General features: G+C 43.1%; 1 protein-coding gene across 3 annotated transcripts in view; it reads left to right on the top strand.

The window, feature by feature from the left end:
- The first annotated feature begins 944 nt into the window (after window positions 1–944).
- arap3 (ArfGAP with RhoGAP domain, ankyrin repeat and PH domain 3) overlaps window positions 945–14399 on the top strand; it is a 350166-nt gene continuing 336711 nt past the window's right edge. For 2 of the 3 annotated variants that reach the window (XM_059650534.1, XM_059650535.1), the window contains exon 1: window positions 946–1091. The gene's annotated coding sequence lies outside the window, so the exon portion shown is untranslated. Of the gene's footprint in view, window positions 1092–14399 lie in introns of all 3 variants that reach the window. The other variant, XM_059650536.1, reaches the window with a different exon arrangement.

Genomic DNA, 14399 nt, shown 5'->3' with positions numbered 1-14399 from the left:
CCAAATCATAAGATTTTAATTTACATGGCACCAATCACATCTCCCAAATCATTTTACAACCAATGAAATATGATTGAAGTGTAATCATTGTTTTAATGTAGGAAATGTTATAAACAATTTGAACACAGCAAGATTCCATATAATTGCATTGAGATAATGACCAAGTAATCTGCTTTTACTGGTATTAAGGGAGGAATAGTGGCCAAGACATTTGAGAAGTTTTTTTGTGCCAAAGCATCTTTGACGTCCACCTGAAAAAGCATGAGGAAGCCCAATTTATCAGTGTTCTGAAAAAGAATCCTACTAGATTGGAAACATTAACCTTGATCCTCTCTAATGGAAGTGATAATGGGAACTGCAGATGCTGGAGAATCCAAGCTAACAAAGTGTGGAGCTGGATGAACACAGCAGGCCAAGCAGCATCTCGGGAGCACAAAAGCTGACGTTTTGGGCCTAGACCCTTCATCAGAGGCTCTCTGATGAAGGGTCTAGGACCGAAACGTCAGTTTCTGTGCTCCCGAGATGCTGCTTGCCTGCTGTGTTCATCCAGCTCCACGCTTTGTTATCCTCTATAATGGAATGTGTGTAGCTGGCTCTGACAGCGTTTATTGTCTATCCTTAATTTCCCAGAGGTTCGGAGTCCACCATATTGTTGTGGGTCTGGCGTTAACTGTAGGCTAGCCTAGGTAAAAATGGCAGTGTCCTTCCTTAAAGAACGTTAGTGAACCAGATAGGGCTTGACAGCTGACATATCAGTATCGACAGGACTTTAATTTCAATTTACAGTCGCAAAGATCATGAATATCTGACAGTTTGATTGCTTGAAATGGAGTTTTGTGAACCCTGCAGCCTAGAATTGGACCGGAATGGGGAAGAAGGCGACTGATTTTTAAGCGTGTAATCCTCGCTGTGTAAACGCTGAAGTCCTTTGCTCCTCCTCCTCAACCTGATCTCACAGAAACTCTCCTCCCCACAGCTTCAAACAGCAACTAGAGAAGTTAGGAGGCAGCTGAACGAGGTTCCGGAGCACAGAGACACACAAGCCTGAGGAAAATTCCTACTCCCGGAGTTAACACCAAGAGCAGGAAAAGGTACCGCAATTTCTCTCTCACACCAGCAACTCTTTCCGAGTTGCTGGCTATAGTTAATTGTTGTTACCGGGCTTTTGAGAAGAGGTTGTGAGCAGGAATTGCAGAGTTTTAATCTCCTTTCGATTGGACTTTCATCCCTTTCCAGTGTCCGCGTCTTGATTCAGTGTTTCCGTTCTGCTCCTTTTGCTGGTCTGAGCACAGGACATTGTTCTCCAGATATCAGCACAAATCTATCACCTTGTTGCTATCTTGCAGCTTTATTTCAGTCTTTACCTAGAAATGACACTTTCGTTGATGGAGCCATTGGGATAAGGCATCGATTTCTCCAGATGTTCCCGAGTATCAGGCGGAATGTGTTGTGTATTTTGATTTCAGGAGCTGTTGCTGAGCTTCTGGGCCGGATGGTGTTGTTTCGGTTCGTTCTTCAAATGGTCTCTAGTCAGTGTGGAATTGATATGTTTCCAGATTAATCCTAGTTGCTACACTTGAGTCACTCCACTGTGCAATAGGAACATGAGAGTGATTTCTGGATTTAGTCCACTCTCCTCCATTCAGTATCCTACTGCAGAAATTCTTTGTTTGGCAGCTTCCTCTGTCATTTCCCTGACGTTGAGTCTGAGCACTTTTCCGTCTTAGTATTGGCCAGAGGGACCCTCTGACAGTGGAGTTCCTGGCATCACAGACCAGGACGTGGTGGGAACATGGTTCCCTAGGTAAAGCTATAGACTAGAGTAGTCTAAGGCATAAAGACCACTTTCTGTGACTTGGCTTCGTTTCTTCCTATCACTATAACATCCATCAGGCATTGAGATTTTGTTTATACACTAGTGGGACATGGGCATTGCTGGCTGGATCAGCATTTCTTGACTGTCCCTAGTCCTTGAGAAGGTAGTGGTGGTGAGCTGTCTTCTTGGACCACTTTGAGAAGGTGACCAAACAGGGAGATGAGAGTAAACCGGTTGATGTGGTGTATATGGATTTCAGAAAGGTGTTCGATAAGGTTCCTCACAATAGGCTATTGTACAAAATGCGGAGGAATGGGATAGTGGGAGATATAGCAGTTTGGATCGGAAATTGGCTTGCTGAAAGAAGACAGAGGGTGGTAGTTGATGGGAAATGTTCATCCTGGAGACCAGTTACTAGTGGTGTACCACAAGGGTCGGTGTTGGGTCCACTGCTGTTTGTCATTTTTATAAAAGACCTGGATGAGGGCGTAGAAGGATGGGTTAGTAAATTTGCAGACAACACTAAGGTCGGTGGAGTTGTGGATAGTGACGAAGGATGCTGTAGGTTGCAGAGAGACATAGATAAGCTGCAGAGCTGGGCTGAGAGGTGGCAAATGGAGTTTAATGCAAACAAATGTGAGGTGATGCTCTTTGCTAGGAATAACCAGAAGGCAAAGTACAGGGCTAATGGTAAGATTCTTAGCAGTGTAGATGAACAGAGAGATCTCGGTGTCCATATACACAGATCCTTGAAAGTTGCCACCCAGGTTGACAGGGCTGTTAAGAAGGCATACAGTGTTTTAGCTTTTATTAATAGAGGGATCGAGTTCCAGAAGCAAGAGGTTTTGGTGAAGCTGTACAAAACTGTGGTGCGGCCGCACTTGGAGTATTGTGTACAGTTTTGGTCACTGCATTATAAGAAGGATGTGGAAGCTTTGGAAAGGGTGCAGAGGAGATTTACTAGGATGTTGCCTGGTATGGAGGGAAGGTCTTATGAGGAAAGGCTGAGGGACTTAAGGTTGTTTTCATTAGAGAGAAGAAGGTTGAGAGGTGACTTAATTGAAACATATAAAATAATCAGAGGGTTTTTCCTAGGATGGTGACGGCGAGCACGAGGGGGCATAGCTTTAAATTGAGGGGTGAAAGATATAGGACAGATGTCAGAGGTAGCTTCTTTACTCAGAGTAGTAAGGGAATGGAATGCTTTGTCTGCAACGGTAGTAGATTCGCCAACTTTAAGTACATTTAAGTCATCATTGGACAAGCATATGGACGTACATGGAATAGTGTAGGTTAGATGGGCTTGAGATCGGTATGACAGATCAGCACAACATCGAGGGCCGAAGGGCCTGTACTGTGCTGTAATGTTCTATGTTCTATGCTGTAGGTAGACCCACAATACAATTATAGAGGGAATTCTGGGATTTTGACCCAGCACCAGTGAAGGGATAGCAATATATTTCCAAGTCAGGATGGTGAGTGGCTTGGAGGGGAACCTGCAGGGGGTGGTGTTCCCATGTGTTTGCTGTCCTTGTCCTTCCAGATGGACGTAACATCAGTTTGGAAACTGCAGTTTAAGGATCTTTGGTGAATTTCTGCAGTGCATCTTATACATACTACACACTATGCTACTGAGTGTCGGTGACAGAGGGAGTGGATGCTTGTGGATGTAGTGCCAATAAAGTGAGCTGTTTTGTCCTGGATAGTATCAAGCTGCTTGAGTGTTGCTGGAGCTGCTACCATCAAGCAAGTTGGGAGCGTTGCAGTACACTCCTGACGTGAATCTTGTAGATGATGGAATGTTTGGGGTTGCGGGGTGCGGAGGAGAGTTACTCGTTTGCAGTATTCCTAGCCTCTGACCTGATCTTGTAGCCAAGACAAAGTGTGAAGCTGGATGAACACAGCAGGCCAAGCAGCATCTCAGGAGCACAAAAGCTGACGTTTCGGGCCTAGACCCTTCATCAGAGCTCTGATGAAGGGTCTAGGCCCGAAACGTCAGCTTTTGTGCTCCTGAGATGCTACTTGGCCTGCTGTGTTCATCCAGCTTCACACTTTATTATCTTGGATTCTCCAGCATCTGCAGTTCCCGTTATCTCTGATCTTGTAGCCACTGTGTTTATGTGGTGAGTCCCACTGAGCTTCTGCTGGAGATATTGTTGGTTTACTCCCGAAGATGCTATGTAAATGCAAATTGTTGAGGAATAACCCATTTAGAGTCAGCAGCCCATGGAAAGGAGAGAACAAAAACAGGACAAGACTTGAGCTTTTATATTAAATATTACTGTGGATGAATCCAACAAAGTGTTTTTATTTACAACCTAGGTACATATTGAGTTTGTGAAGCAGCCACAAGCCTCCAGCCAGCCTTTGTTCCTCTTTTGTCTTGTGTGTCAATATTTACTGAGTTTTAAGAAATACAGGAGATGCATTGCAACAGAAAACATTAAATGCAGAATGAAAGCTGCATTTGATGCCAAACATGAAACAGGCATGAACAAAAGCTGAAGAAAAACAGAGTAATTTTGCTTTGGATGCAAAAATCTTTGCAATGTACATTCTCAGTGGTCAGGGGGGTGGGAATGAACCCAGCCTTAAATACCGTAATAAAACAGGAACCATTGTGGCATATTTGTGCAGCTAGACCTTGGCTTTTATATCAAAAAAAGCTCATTTCTTTCTAAAAGAAACAAATAAATAAAGAAAAAAGAACTGTTGTCTAAATCTCCATTTGAAAATAGTAATTAAGATTCACAAGAACAAACAATCATAGCACTTTATCAAAATCTTTAAGTCCTTTGAGAATTTTTAGTGGAATCTGTCACTGAAGAAAAGATCAGAGTTTCAAAATGATCTGCTGAATTTTGACGCGCATCTGGAATTATTGGCACTTTTCTGACATTGGCATTGACCAATGAATGAAAGGTGTTTCTATCAATTGTCAGTTTGAAATTTAAGGCAGGCTGTGGTCACATGACTCCTGTTATTCAGATTGTTCAGTGTGGACTTTATCCTCATCACAGATGGATCACGGGTTTTTTTGTTTCCATTTGCATTGCACTGTGAATTTTAAAAACATTAACTGGTGTTTATCATGTAGGCACTGTCGTGATGCTGGAAATGTGGCAGCTTGTGTGCACATAAAGATCCCACAAGTGGCAATGGTATTGTTTTATTAATGGTCATAGTATTGAGGGGAATCCCCCTGTATGCCTTCAAAACAGTCAACATAGAACAGTACAGGCCCTTTGGTCCACGAAATTATGCCAACCTATTATCCCACTAAGTCAATCTACCCTGCATACCCTACATTTTACTATCCTGCACGTGCCTATCCAAGAGTCACTTAAAAATCTCTAGTATCTGACCCCACTACCACTGTCAGCAGCGCATTCCACACGCCCAACACTCTGTGTGAAGAACCTATCTCTGACATCTCCCCTATATCTTCCACCAATCACCTTAAAATTATGACCCCTGGTAATAGCCATTTCGGCCCTGGGGAAAAAGTCTGACTATCTGCTCTATCTATGCCTCTCATGATCTTGTATATCTCTAGCAAGTCTCGTCTCTTCCTTCGCTCCAACAGTTCTGTCAAGACTATGTTGATACATGATGCATTTCTAAACTTAAAATCTTCTGCCATTAAATGGTCTGTATCCCTCTATTCCCTGCTATTTGTGTATCTGTCCAGATGCTGCTTCAATGTTGCTGTTGCATCCGCCTCCACCACCTCCTGTGGCAGTGCATTCCAGGCAGTTACTACCCTCTGTGTAACATACCTGCCTCTCTCATCTCTTTTTAAACTTAACCCTTTTTACCTTAATATCAGTTTTACATTCATCTAGAGGACTGCATCTCCAACAGCAATCTCTTATCTCTAACTGTCCTTCAGTCTGCCCCACCCTCAGCACTGATCCCCCAACAGTGTGGTGCTCCCTCAGTCTTCTCAGTATGATTCTAATCCGTGTTATATTTTTGACTTTGGATGCCTACAGCTGTAGGTTCAAGGAGAGCAATTCCAAATGACAGCCCATTAAATTCTGAGCAGAGCAACTTAGCATGGGCAATGGAATTGACAGCATGCAGGCCATCATGGTCCATTCTATTGACACTCTGGATGAAATTCAGTCTCAGCGAACAGACAAAGTGGGTTTTGATGAATCTGTTAGACACTGCGTAAGCAATGAAAAATTAATTCACATTGGCTCCTGACAGTGGTAGTGGAGTCAGATACTAGAGATTTTTAAGCGACTCTTGGATAGGCACATGCAGGATAGTAAAATGTAGGGTATGCAGGGTAGATTGACTTAGTGGGATAATAGGTTGGCACAATTTCATGGACCAAAGGGCCTGTACTGTTCTATGTTGACTATTTTGAAGGCATACAGGGGAATTCCCCTCAATACTATGACCATTAATAAAACAATACCATTGCCACTTGTGGGATCTTTATGTGCACACAAGCTGCCACATTTCCAGCATCACGACAGTGCCTACATGATAAACATGATAAATACCGGTCACCTTGCACATTCATCTAAAAAGAAATGTTACCAGCTCATTGTCTTGGCTGAGTCATCATTCATGACCACTTTAGATCGATACTTGAGTGTAGAGAGCAGCTCAATAAGAGATATTGTCTTTAAGACAACAGTATGATGCTCAAACAAGAAATATAGTGCGTTCTTAGTCATTTATAACTGTTCAGTTCCAGAGACTGAACTACTTCAGATTATTTTTCAGAAACTTACAATTTTCATTCAATATTGCATCTTGTCATTGGAAAATCCAATAACTTGAAACAGAAATAAAGATTCTACAAAGATGTGCAAGGCCTGTCTATGCCGATAGGAGTAAAGTTAAAATTTTCTAGAGAAACATGTGACACCAAGGGAAGACAACTGATGAAAAGTTTGAAATGGGACTAGTCCTCTCCTTGCTCTCTTTTTCTCGGGGTAAGGGTGGTTCTGATCCAATAGCCAGGAATATGGTTTCCCTGTTTCCATTATTAGCAATTTCAGTGTTGCATTGTGTGATCACAAGCAAATGGACTGTAATCATATCTTCACTTCACGTGACAAATTGCTGTTCCTTTCTCAGGATCGTTGTGTTTTTAAATAAGTATTCGAATGATTTACCGGAATGCCAGTTGATCTCCCTTGGAACTGAATAGTGATGCAATTAGATTACCTGAAATCCTTCCCTTTCCTGAAATATTGTATTTTTAACAATACTTTCTTGTCCATCTCTGCAGTTGTGACATATCATTAGTAACGTTTCTCTAACATTTATCATGTTCAAGTGATAAGTGAAACATATTGACCTGCCGAGATGAGGTTGTGTATTGGAGTAGTGCTGGATTTGGTTAAACCAACATTAAGAGACTTGCCCTGAGTGCAATAGAATGAATTTCAACACAAGGTGAAAAGCCTTTTTATTTATTCATGAGCACATTGATGTTTTGACATATTTGACACTACATGCCAGATAAACTGAGATAAGGATTTGTGAGAAAATAACAGAAAACAGAATTTCCATGAGCTGCATTGAGATGTGATCGTGACAATGATCGACAACAATATTCCACAACTTGATTTTTTAAAAATAATGAAATACTCCACTTTGCAGAATCACAATCAGTCAAACAAGATATGACAGTCTGGAGCTGGAGGAACACAACAGGCCAGACAGCATCAGAGGAGCAGGAAAACTGACATTTCTGGTCGGGGATCCTTCTTGTTACTATCTTCAAACAAGATATAACCTGCTTTAAGGAAATATTGGGCAGATGACTAAACAGGAACTTCTATAGAGACAATGAGACGTCAGGAGGCAGAGATTTTTTTTTGTGGTATGCGGGTATCGCTGGCTGGCCAACATTTATTGCCTGTCCCTAGTTGCGCTTAAAAGGGTGGCAGTGAGCTGCCTTCTTGAACCGCTGCCTTCTTGAACCACTGCAGCCCACCTGTGGGTTGACCCACAATGCCAGCAGGGAGGGAGTTCCAGGATTTTGACCCAGTGACAGTGAAGGACCAGCAATGTATTTCCAAATCAGGATGGTGAGTGGCTTGAAGGGTACTTGCAAGGGATAGTGTTGCCATGTGTCGTCTGCCCTTGTCCTTATAGAAGGAAGTGGTCGAGGGTTTGGACAGTGCTGTGTGAGGATCTTTGAACCTTACATTTTGTAGATAGCCCATACTGTTGCTACTGAGTGTCAGTGGTGGAGAAAATAGCAGAAAATCAAGAGAAAAATGTGAGTACAGAGCTGGGGAAGGGGCTTCTTCAGAGAAAATTTAGATCAGTGAAATCTTGTAGAGACAAGTAATTCAATATTCCTGATATTTAGGACAACAGAAGATCTAAGCAGATGAATTGTTCACATGGAAGATTTAGTTACCCAGTTAGGAGTAAAGAGAGAAATCCCTGTTGATTGATGGAACACAAATAATGCTTTTTAACATTAATGGCCTCTCCTGGGTCCTGGCAATGTTTAGATGAGAACTTGAAAAATCCATTGGGAAGCCTGAAAGTATATCTGGAGGATTTTAAAATGATTGATGACCAAAGAGATCTGGGATTTTAACAACATATGAAGCTTTTGACCCCAATCGACGAAACCAATACTTGATTTTATTATGTTTTTGAAAACACCCTTGATGCTCCTGTTGCTACCATTAAAATAATTCAAAGCTTCCATCACAAAATATTCAACATTGAATGAAATGTATATGAGAAATATTATGGAATCTGTTGCAATGGAAATGGGAATGCAGAGGAGGAGTTCACATCTGACCTCCTGTGACATTGTGACCTATCTTTACTTATAATTAGAAATGGCTTCCCTGTCCAGTGAATGCTGAAAAGAGGCACGTCGAAATTTCAGTGAATTTCCTTGATAAAGGAAACATTCATTTGTGATCAGTCATTAGGGAAAATGATTAATAAACTCTTTCAGAACACATGTAGAAGGCCATCAAATAACAACGCTCTCCTTGTACATCGTAATTCAAGCTAAAATTAAACTGGGGTCAGACTGAGTGCAAGTCACTGAGTCGAGAGAGAGTTTGCAGCAAGCTAGTTCTTAGTCAAGACAGAGATGGTCCAGAAAATAACTCAATCGAGTTACAATGCATTTAACATGTAAATATTTCTCCAATTAGAAAAGTCGAACGAGGGATCTAAACTGAAACAATTAAAAATTAAATTAGAAACAAATATTAGGAAGAGTTTTATTTCGGAAGTATAGATTATTTGAATAACTTACCAGACATGTGTTCCTGGGTGAAAGGACCCAGGGACATTCAGGGCGTCTGGATGTTAATATTCAGTGTCTTGGAGTAATATAATTTGAGGGTCTGAAAAGCCTTTTCAGACACTTGTTTATTCAATTCTCGCTTTCATAGGAACATAAGAAATAGATACAGAAGTAAGCCATTTCAGCCCCTGAAATCTACAGTTCTGTTCTGTAGGATGGTCATGAATTTGCCCAGGCCTCATCTGTTCTTTTTTGCCAAACCATCATAATCTTCAGCTCCCTGATATTTCAGGTAAAATCTATTTGGCTTTCCTTTAAATATATTTAGTGATCTAACCTGTACAACTCACTGGGTTGGAGAATTCCAGATTTTTGCTATGCTCCGGGAGAACAAATTCCTTTGCGTCCCAGTTATAAATGTGTTCACCCTTACTCTGTAACTATAGTCCGCTGTTTGAGACTTTCTTCTCATAGAAACATCTTCTCAATATCTCCCCTAACAAGCCCCCTCAGAATCGTGATTATTTCAATAAGATTACACTTCATTCTTCTAAACTCTCCTGAATAAAGGCCTAGGTAACGAAGTGTGAAGCTGGATGAGCACAGCAGGCCAAGCAGCATCTCAGGAGCACAAAAGCTGACGTTTCGGGCCTAGACAAGGATCTAGGCCCGAAACGTCAACTTTTGTGCTCCTAAGATGCTGCTTGGCCTGCTGTGCTCATCCAGCTTCACACTTTGTTATCTTGGATTCTCCAGCATCTGCAGTTCCCATTATCTCTGAATAAAGGCCTAACCTGTTTAGCCATTTCTGAAAAGATAAGTTGATTTTATCACGTTGACCATCAGTATCATTGTATCAGTACTGAAGAGCATTAGGGTAGTTTTCTCTGTGAAAGAAGTGCAACTATACATTATAAATTGTAGAAACAGTGATTTGGAATTTGGTGATCTGAAATGAACTAATAGCTCTTTACCTTTGTAGAAATTATTCTGTAGATTGAACTTCAATAAAAAGGCAGCTATCTTCTTATGGCCAACTGGCACTTAAAAAGAAGTGGTCAGTAGTTATTTCATGATAATAAAATGTGAGGCTGGATGAACACAGCAGGCCAAGCAGCATCTCAGGAGCACAAAAGCTGACATTTCGGGCCTAGACCCTTCATCAGAGAGGGGGATGGGGGGAGGGAACTGGAATAAATAGGGAGAGAGGGGGAGGCGGACCGAAGATGGAGAGTAAAGAAGATAGGTGGAGAGAGTGTAGGTGGGGAGGTAGGGAGGGGATAGGTCAGTCCAGGGAAGACGGACAGGTCAAGGAGGTGGGATGAGGTTAGTAGGTAGCGGGGGGTGCGGCTTGGGGTGGGAGGAAGGGATGGGTGAGAGGAAGAACCGGTTAGGGAGGCAGAGACAGGTTGGACTGGTTTTGGGATGCAGTGGGTGGGGGGGAAGAGCTGGGCTGGTTGTGTGGTGCAGTGGGGGGAGGGGACGAACTGGGCTGGTTGAGGGATGCAGTAGGGGAAGGGGAGATTTTGATACTGGTGAAGTCCACATTGATACCATATGGCTGCAGGGTTCCCAGGCGGAATATGAGTTTCTGTTCCTGCAACCTTCGGGTGGCATCATTGTGGCAGTGCAGGAGGCCCATGATGGACATGTCATCAAGAGAATGGGAGGGGGAGTGGAAATGGTTTGCGACTGGGAGGTGCAGTTGTTTTTTGCGAACTGAGCGGAGGTGTTCTGCAAAGCGGTCCCCAAGCCTCCGCTTGGTTTCCCCAATGTAGAGGAAGCCGCACCGGGTACAGTGGATGCAGTATACCACATTGGCAGATGTGCAGGTGAACCTCTGCTTGATGTGGAATGTCATCTTGGGGCCTGGGATGGGGGTGAGGGAGGAGGTGTGGGGACAAGTGTAGCATTTCCTGCGGTTGCAGGGGAAGGTGCCGGGTGTGGTGGGGTTGGAGGGCAGTGTGGAGCGAACAAGGGAGTCACGGAGAGAGTGGTCTCTCCGGAAAGCAGACAGGGGAGGGGATGGAAAAATGTCTTGGGTGGTGGGGTCGGATTGTAAATGGCGGAAGTGTCGGAGGATAATGCGTTGTATCCGGAGGTTGGTAGGGTGGTGTGTGAGAACGAGGGGGATCCTCTTGGGGCGGTTGTTGCGGGGGCGGGGTGTGAGGGATGTGTCGCGGGAAATGCGGGAGACGCGGTCAAGGGCGTTCTCGATCACCGTGGGGGGAAAGTTGCGGTCCTTAAAGAACTTGGACATCTGGGATGTGCGGGAGTGGAATGTCTTGTCGTGGGAGCAGATGCGGCAGAGGCGGAGGAATTGGGAATAGGGGATGGAATTTTTGCAGGAGGGTGGGTGGGAGGAGGTGTATTCTAGGTAGCTGTGGGAGTCGGTGGGCTTGAAATGGACATCAGTTACAAGCTGGTTGCCTGAGATGGAGACTCATCTAGACTTCATTGTTGAGAGCTTCAATTGTTGTTTTGAGAGAGAACCCCACCCTATGTGGTTGGCTGAGTTTCAGAAGCTATTACACCTCTCAAATCAGCAACAATTGTATAAATATTCTGAGCGATACATAAGGGGTTATTTGAAAGATTATTATCTTTCTATGGTGTCTGAGTGGATGTCTGTTTGTTTTTAACAATTGGTTGACCACTTGGGTATTTGTCAGGATAAATGCTTTGTTTGAGTGACAACTCTAGGAAGTTGTTAGATATCTGAGAAAAGAAAAACTTACAGAATTGTGTTCATGCAGAAGGAGGCCATTTGGTCCATCTGTTGCCCAGTACCAATCTTCTGCCTTTTGCTCCAATTCCCTGCACACTATTTCTCTCTAAATAATCATCCATTTCCCTCTTGAATGTCTTAATTGAAATTGCCTCCACCAGTGCATTCTATGTTCTAATTACTTGCTTCTTGAAAAAGGTTTTTTCTGACATCACTGACTTCATTTGCACATCAATTTAAATCAATGCCATCTTGTTCTTTTTGTTTTATAAGTGGGAACCGCTTCTCCCGATCTAATCAGTCTAGTGATTCTTGATTTTGAAAACTTCCATCAAACTTCCTCTCAGCCTTCTTGAATCCAGCGAGAACATTTGCAACTTTTTCAGGCATTAAGCTGGTCATCGAGTCTGTCCAGTGGGACAGTCACAGCCTTGGGTGAGAAAGAAACTCCAACCCCAACCCTTCCACAGGAGGTCGAGCCACTTGGCTTCAAGTCACTAGAAACAGTGATAACAAAGTGTGGAGCTGGATGAACACAGCAGGCCAAGCAGCATCTCAGGAGCACAAAAGCTGATGTTTTGGGCCTAGACCCTTCATCAGAGAGGGTCTAGGCCCGAAACATCAGTTTTTGTGCTCCTGAGATGCTGCTTGGCCTGCTGTGTTCATCCAGCTCCACACTTTGTTATCTTGGATTCTCCAGCATCTGCAATTCCCATTATCACTAGAAACAGTGACCTTCTTTAGGAAACAGCAAGATGCTAACAGTGAGATAATGGCATTGTGGTGTTGTGACAGGACTATTAATCCCAAAGACCCAGGTAACATTTTGGGTATCAGGTTTGCATCCTGCCATGGTAGATGGTGGAACTTGAATTTAATTTTTGAAAAAAAAAGGAATCAAGAGTCTAATGATGATCCTGAAACTCCTGTTGATTGTTTGTTTTTTTTCTGACAACTTCATTCACTAATGTCCTTTTGTGGAAGGAAATCTGTCATCTTTACCTGTTCTGGTCTCCATGTGACTCCAGACCCACAGCAATATGGTTGACTCTTAACTGCCCTCTTGGCAATTAGAGATGGGCAATAAATACTGGACTAGCCAACAACACCCGTGTCACCTGGATATAAAAGGCAATACGACTCTTGATTCCACAGCCACTGTTGTCTTACAAACATAAGTACAAGAAAACAATCTGCTAACCACTGCTGTGCTACAACCAAACACAACTCTTGCTGATGTAGATCTGCCCTCGGAAGAGAATCATAAAATAAATATTAATCATCCCAAACAGAATAAGTGAATCAGATGGTCACCAACAGCGCACAGGAATGACCTGGAATGGAGTGATATGGACTAATTGACCTCACTTAGGGTCAGGAGATCCAACATCAGGCAGCAATTCAGTCCTTTTGGCTCTTGCATGCCCAATGCCCAATGCTCAACTGCAATCCAGCAGAGTTTGCCAGATTGTAATCTGCTTTATTTCTCCCCCTGAAATTGTACTAGACATTATAATTGACAAGCAACATTGAAGTCAAATACCCTGAAACCTGAATTAAACAAGAAAGGGTTCAAAAGTGTGAAAGATTTCAACTTATTCATTATCTATTTCAAAGAGTTCTCATTCCTATTACATAGTTCCTGATGTCTCACCATAGTGGAAACTGGATGAGTAGTTATGGAAAACAGAGAGAGGATGGGGGAAAGAGGAAGCATGGAGGGGTGTGAAGGGTGAGAGAATGAGCGAGTGAGCTATATACAAGTAGAAAGCTGGACTACTATTCCTCAGAAGTTTTGTGGGCATGGCAGCAAGCCCTCCTTGACACCCCTCCCTCTGCATCCTGCCATCCCTGCCCTATCTGAATCTGCCTTTGGTCAGCCTCGTCAAGGGACAGATTAGAACCATGTCTCGAGAGCTAAATAGGAGGAGGAAGATGGGGTGTTGCTGGAGAAGATGTCTGGAAGTGATTGACTCACATTTCCTGAACATGAGAGAGATGCCCAGTTTCACTGTCATTTCTCAACTGGCATTTGTTTCACAGTCTGAAAAAGAGCTTGTTGTTGATTCAAAGTGTTTCCGAATATGTACCATGCTAATAGTCCCTGCTCATACTTCAGAACGTCGTGTACAAGCAGTGACCCGGAAAGTTAGTCAGTCATTGTAATGAACGGTCAGAGGTGTGGGGAATGAACTCTTGCCGTTTGGAAATGATAAAACCTCCAATAGACAAAATGAAACATTTCGGGATTTAAAACAGGGCTGTCCAACCAAAACTTTTACCGCCATGCATAGAAGTCTTCCTCAACCCAATACCTGAGTCACAATCAAAACAACTTGCTTCTTTTGATGCAAAGATCAGCTTTCTTAATCTAATAGCGCCCCCACCTTGGTCAGCGCTTTCCAAACCCTTTCACTCCATGACCCTAAATCAAGGCGTGAAAACAGTCATAAACCCTCAGTGAGAGGCAGAGCAGGAGGATGAGGAGAGAGCAGGCAAAAAGGGGATTGGCAGCTGCTGTCTCAAAGCTCGTGACCCCAAAATTTCAGCTCATGACCCCCACTTTGAGAAGTCCTGACCTATATTGCCGAACTGACCAA

This window comes from Stegostoma tigrinum, chromosome 13, assembly GCF_030684315.1.
Source record: "Stegostoma tigrinum isolate sSteTig4 chromosome 13, sSteTig4.hap1, whole genome shotgun sequence".
In the NCBI taxonomy this organism is placed as follows: domain Eukaryota; kingdom Metazoa; phylum Chordata; class Chondrichthyes; order Orectolobiformes; family Stegostomatidae; genus Stegostoma; species Stegostoma tigrinum.
Note: the sequence above shows the minus strand (reverse complement) of the source record. Positions and strands in the feature narration are given on the sequence as shown.